Source organism: Saccopteryx bilineata, chromosome X (assembly GCF_036850765.1).
Source record: "Saccopteryx bilineata isolate mSacBil1 chromosome X, mSacBil1_pri_phased_curated, whole genome shotgun sequence".
NCBI classification, from domain to species: Eukaryota; Metazoa; Chordata; class Mammalia; order Chiroptera; family Emballonuridae; genus Saccopteryx; species Saccopteryx bilineata.
The window spans coordinates 62,287,158-62,294,169 of NC_089502.1; positions in this window are offsets into that span (position 1 = coordinate 62,287,158).

Here is a 7,012-nt window from a genome sequence, read left to right on the forward strand (position 1 = left end):
AGGAGCTGGAAGCATCAACTCCCATATGTGCCTTGACCAGGCAAGCCCAGAGCTTTTTAGTTTGATATAGTCCCATTTGTTTATCCTGTCTTTTATTTCACTTGCCTGTGGAGATAAATCTACAAATATATCACTGTGAGAGATGTCAGAGAGCTTACTGCCTATGTTTTCTTCTAAGATGCTTATGGTTTCATGCCTTACATTTAAGTCTTTTATCCATTTTGAGTTTATTTTTGTGAATGGTGTAAGTTGGTGGTCTAGATTCATTTTTTTGCAGGATGCTGTCCATTTTTCCCAGCACCATTTGTTGAAGAGGGTGTCTTTACTCCATTGTATGCCCTTACCTACTTTTTCAAATGTCAGTTGTCCATAGAGCTGTGGGTTTATTTCTGGGTTCTCTGTTCTGTTCCATTGATCTATGTGCCTGTTCTTATGCCAGTACCAGGCTGTTTTGAGTATAATGGCCTTGTAGTATAGCTTGATATCAGGAAGTGTGATACCTCCCCATTTATTCTTCTTTTTTAACATTGCTGAGGCTATTCATATTCTCTTTTGGTTCCATATAAATTTTTAGAATGTGTGTTCTATATCTTTGAAGTATGTCATTGGTATTTTAATTGGTATTGCATTGAATTTATAAATTGCTTTGGATAATATAGACATTTTAATGATGTTTACTCTTCCTAATCATGAGCACGGTATATACTTCCACCTGTTTGTACCTTCCCTGATTTCTTTTATCAATGTTTTATAATTTTCCGAGTACAAGTCTTTAGTCTCCTTGGTTAAATGTACTCCTAGGTACTTTATTTTTTTGGTTGTAATATTGAAGGGGATTGTTTCCTTAATTTCTCTTTCTGACTGTTCATTGTTGGTGTATAAAAATGCCTCTGATTTCTGAGTATTAATTTTATATCCTGCCACCTTGCTGAATTCATTTATCAGGTCCAGTAGTTTTTGACTGAGACTTTAGGATTTTCTATATACAATATGATATCATCTGCAAATAATGATAGCTTTACTTCTTCTTTTCAAAATTGAATGGCTTTTATTTCTTCTTCTTCTTTGATTGCTGTGGCTAGTACTTCCAGGACTATGTTGAATAAGAGTGATGAAAGGAGGCACCCTTTTCTTGTTCCTGATCTTAAGGGGATTGCTTTTAATTTTTTCCCATTGAGTATGATGTTGGCTGTGGGTTTGTCATAGATTGCCTTTATCATGTTGAGGTATGTTCCCTGTATTCCCACTTTGTTGAGAGTTTTGATCATGAATGGGTGCTGGATTTTATCAAATGCTTTTTCTGCATCTATTGAAAGTATCATGTGGTTTTTCTTCTTCCTTTGTTTATGTGATGAATGACTTTGATTGATTTGCAAATACTGTACCAGCCTTGCCTCCCCAGAGTAAATCCCACTTGATCATGGTGTATGATTTTTTCCATATATTGTTGGATCTGGTTTGCTATTATTTTGTTGAGGATTTTAGCATCTATATTCATCAGGGATATTGGCCTATAATTTTCTTTCTTTGTGTTGTCCTTGCCTGGTTTTGGAATCAGAATTATGCTCGCCTCATAAAAGGAGCTTGGAAGTCTTCCTTCCTCTTGAATTTTTTGAAATAGCTTGAGAAAGATAGGAGTTAGTTCTTTTTTGAATATTTGGTAGAATTCACTTATGAAGCCATCTGGCCCAGGATTTTTCTTTGTTAGGAGTTTTTTGATAACTGTTTTGATCTCATTTGGTGTAATTGGTCTGTTTAGGTTTTCTGATTCTTCCAGATTGATTTTTGGAAGATTGTATGTTTCAAGGAATTTGTCCATTTCATCTAGGTTGTCTAGTTTTTTGTATTTTTTTACAATCCTTTGTATTTTCTTACAATCCTTTGTATTTCTGTTGTGTCAGTTGTTATTTTTCCATTCTCATTTCTAATTTTATTTATTTGAGTCCTTATCTCTTTTTCTTGGTGAGTCTAATTAAAGGTTCATCAATCTTGTTTACCTTTTCAAAGAACCAGCTCCTAGTTTCATTGATCTTCTGTATTGTTTCTTTAGTCTCTATGTCATTTATTTCTGCTCTGATCTTTATTATTTCTTTCCTTCTACTACATTTGGGCTTTACTTGCTGTTCTTTTTCTATTTTTTTTAGATGCAAGGTTAAGTGGTTTATTTGAGCTTTTTCTAGTTTCTGAAAGTGTGCCTGTAGTGCTATGAACTTCCCTTTCAGTACTGCTTTTGCTGTGTCCCATAAATGTTGAGTTGTTGTATGCTCATTATCATTTGTTTCTAGGAATTTTTTTTATTTATTCTTTGAACTCATAATGCATTCATTATTTAACAACCTGCTATATTTAGTTTCCATGTGTTTGAGAATTTTTTAGTTTTTCTGTTGTGGTTGATTTCTAGTTTGATGCCATTGTGATCAGAAAAGTGCTTGGTATGATTTCAGTCTTCTTAAATTTGTTGAGACCACTGTTGTGCCCTGACATGTGCACTTGAAAAGAATGTATATTTTGCTGCTTTAGGGTGAAAGGTTCTGAAGATATCATTAAATCAAGTTGAACTAGTGTGTCCTTTAAGTCTGCTGTTTCTTTGTTAATTTTCTTTCTTGAGGATATATCTAGTGATGTTAGTGGGGTATTAAAATCCCCTACTGTTATAGTGTTGCTGTTGATCTCACTCTTTATATCCATCAAAGTCTGCATATATATTTAGGTGCTCCTGTATTAGGTGCGTAGATATTTATAATAGTTATATCTTCCTGTTGGATTGCTCCCTTTATCATTATGTAGTGGCCTTCTTTATCTCTTACTATATTCTTTGTTTTTTTTTTAATAATTTTATTTTTTTAATGGGGTGACATCAATAAATCAGGATACATATATTCAAAGATAACAAGTCCAGGTTATCTTGTCGTTCAATTATGTTTTAAAGTCCATTTTGTCTGATATAAGTATTGCTACTCCAGCTTTTTTTTCATTTCCATTTGCATGAAATGTTTTTTTCCATCCTGTTACCTTTAACCTATGTGTATCTTTTGTTTTAAGGTGTGTCTCTTGTAGACAGCATATGTTCGGATCCTGTTTTCTTATCCATGCAGCTACCCTATGTCTTTTGATTGGATCATTTAATCCATTTACATTTAAGGTTATTATTTATATGTAGTTGTTTATTGCCAGTTTATTCTTTAAAGCTGTATTCCTCTTTTGCTATATTCTTTTCCCACTTTGATCTGTTTACACTATGCCCCTTAAAATTTCCTGCAGCATTGGTTTGGTTGTAATGAATTCTTTGAGGGTTTTTTTTTTTTTTTGTCTGGGAAACTTTTTATTTCTCTTTCAGTTTTAAATGATAGTCTTGCTGGATAAAGGAATCTTGGTTGTAGGTTCTTGTTCGGCATTACTTTGAATATTTCTTGCCATTTCCTTCTGGCCTCAAGTGTTTCTGTTGAGAAGTCTGATGTCATTTTTATAGGGGCTCCATTTGATAGCCTTTTTTTCTCTAGGAGCTTTTAATATTTTCTCTTTATCACTTAGCTTTGGTATTTTAATTATGATGTGTTTTGGTGTAGGTTTCTTTGGGTTTCTCTTTAGTGGAGTTCTCTGTGCTTCTTGAACTTGTGAGGGTTTCTCCTGCATTAATTTAGGGAAGTTTTCAGCTATGATATGATTGAACAAAGTCTCTATCCCTTGTTCTTTCTCTTCTTCTTCAGGAACCTCTATAATGCAGATGTTATTTCTCTTTATGTTGTCACAGAGCTCTCTAAGAGTTTCCTCAGACTTTTTGAGTCTTTTCTTTTTTCTTTTCTGCTTTCATGCCTTCATTCCATTGTCCTCCAACTCGTTGATTTGATCCTCAGCTCTATCCATCCTGTTTTTAATTCCTCCCATTGTGGTCTTCATTTCTGATATTGTATTTGCCATCTCCATCTGATACTTTTTTAATATTTCAATATCCTTTTTTTTATACTTGCTAGTTCTTTATTTAGGTGTTCATGATGACCATCCATTGTTGTTCTAAGATCCCTAAGCATCCTTACAATCATTATTTTGAACTCTGCATCTGAAAGTTTGATTATTTCCATATCACTCAGTTCATCTCCTGAAGGTCTCTCTTGTGGTTTCATTTGGATTGTACTTCTTTGTCTTCTCATTGTGTCTGGGTGTTTTCTTTGTAGAGCTGGATTAGTCTACCCTTGGTGTTGTCTGCCTCCAGTTTTTTTTTATTCATTTTAGAGGAGAGGGAGAGACAGAGAGAGAGAGAGAGAGAGAGAGAGGAGAGACAGAGAGAGAGAAGGGGGGGAGGAGCTGGAAGCATCAACTCCCATATGTGCCTTGACCAGGCAAGCCCAGGGTTTTGAACCGGTGACCTCAGCATTTCCAGGTCGATGCTTTATCCACTGCACCACCACAGGTCTGAAAAATTGCCTCCAGTTTTTACTTGTGTTGTTTCTCGGTCTTCTTGGGTTGGCATCAGCTATTATTTGTAATCTACTTTTGGATTTGTGCTGCTTTGAAGTCTTGATTTGTTTGTTTTCTTAACAGGTGATTGTCTTGTTTGCTGATCTCAGTAGGGGGCTTATTTGAAACTGTATTCAGGAATGCCATGGGTGTGACCTGAGACTCTGAAGTCCTCTTCTGCCAGTTACTCTCTCTGGGGGCAGGGTGTTTTCAAAGCTTCAGTAGGGGGAGGTGTATCTCAGATCTATATGGAGACCTGAGTTGCTGCCCCTCCTCCCCACTTCTTGTTTTTAGCTGTGTCTTTTTGCACTGATTGGAGCTGGAGAGATGTCTGTATCTCTGTGACTTGGAAGTACTTTTGTATTTTGCTTTGTGGAAGGATCAGCCCCTCGCCCAGTTATGGCTGCCTCCAGCACTGAATGAGTCAGCTTTTTAGGTCATCACCTGCATTCCTCTCCCCCTCACCATCCGTCTCTCTCTCCTTTCTTTTTGGAAGACAAACAGGCCCTTTCAACACACCTCATTCCCTGGTTGCCAGGCAAGTGGCTGTGAGCAGTATTTACTGCTTTTTTTTTTGGAGTGAGAGCCCAACCTCACCCTCTCCCTCTGTTCCTGTAAGCAGGGGAGATTCAGGTGCTCCCTACCAGGTTTGTTGGGGCTTCTTCTTTCCTCCTTGGTTTTTGAGAGCTATTCTTGTAGTCCAGATTTGGTTTTTCATGCTGATTGTTCATAAATTAGTTTATAATCCAGTTAGGTAGTATGAGCTGGGAGTCTGTGTGTCTGCCTGCTCCACTGCCATCTTCAGGTCCTCTCTTTTGGTTTTTGTTTCACGGGTAGCTCTCTGCAAAGTGGCTGTATGCCACTCTTTCTGCTTTGTCAGCACATTTTTGTGTACATCGTCAAGGTGCCTACACTGAGGCGTGGTATTTTGACCCTGGACCATGGTACCACCTAGCACAGGGCCTGGAACTTTGGGTTAGTCAGAAGTGTGATTTCACTGCACTCTGTACCAGGTTGTAATGACCTTTATATTGACATGGCTTTCCACTAATACTTGACTCTTTCTCAGTGTGACAATTCAGTGGTTTTCTGAATTTTTGTTTTATTGAATTTATTGGTATAACATTGGTTTGCTAAACTATACAGGTTTCAAGTGTACAACTCAATAAAACATCATATGCACACTGCATTGCATGCCCATCACCCCAAGCATGTAGGCAAATTTAATAACTGTGGTTTTTGAGCAGTTTATATCCTGCAGGCACTCTGCTTTGTGCTATATATATTACTATCTGTTTTCATCTTCACAACAACATGATGAGGTAGATATTCTTATTATACACATTTCAAAGGTAAAGCAACTGAGGCACAGTGATGATAAATAACTTGTTCAACCTCACTTATGTTTTTGTTCAGTATAAACATTACTGTGATCTCCCTGAAGGTGGGTGTCATGAGGTGTAGTATTCACTTTACAGCTTGGTTCTAAACACAATGTTATGTATATCTAGGCAATTAATCATATTTAATCTTATGAGTATGCTAACTAAGTTTAGTGTTCCTGGGAGGGCTCTTTGCTTACCCAAATATCTTTTTTTTCTCAGTGTTTTATGTTTTAATTTGATTTCTGTAATAACCTGATGAAGTAGGGAGAATTATTATTCTTATTTTATAGATGAGAAAGTAGAAGTCCTGAGATGTTTAGTAATTTGTCCAGTCACACCACTAGTAAGTGCCAGAGCTAGGCCAGTTCACTCCTGATCACTACTTTTGCCCCTATCCTAAAGGTGCCCTAAATATCAACATGAGTGTATTCATATTGCCCTCTAAGTCAGGGACTAAACTTCCATGCTCTTGTCCTTCCTTCCCTTACTACAGACAGGATGCTCCAAAATAAAGGGTCTGGGGGCATATTAGGAAGAGAAAGCCCTCTCTTGAAAGGGTGACATCCCAAAAGAAAAAGACGCCGACAAAGGAAGGAAGGTAAGAAGCCAGGCTGGGTTTTGGATTTGGACAGTGGAAAGCAGTGCTGCTTGGGTTTTAAGCTGCCTTACTTTTGGGGTGAATATATATCTGTTTCTTCCAAGCTTGTAGACCTCTCCCATGTGCATGTGCACAGCCTTCCATGCTAGCTTTTCTGCCACAATTAGCTAGTGAGATGATACTGCAGACCACCTGGGGTGGGGGAAGACAGGGATAAAAACCCAGCCACAGCCCAGCCTTTCTTATGGAAGTTCTTTGCTTCTTTTACCTATAATTCAGGGTTAAGTGACCAATTTTCAACTAGTAGTCACTGTTTAAAAAACCACACAGTGCAGCCTATGGTATGTCCTACTTTTTCCTGATTGATAATGCAGAAGCATCGTAAGGGAACAGTCTGAAGTCTATGCTCAGCACTGTGCTCAACAGTGAGAAGAGAACTGGAGAAACCAGAGCCCAGAAACCATGAGGTTGATGAGCTAGTTGAAGAGACAAAATAATCTTGGGAAAAGTACCAGGGCAGATTAGCACACATGAACTTCTGAAATAGGAAAATGGTGAAGACAGCTAGAGGGAT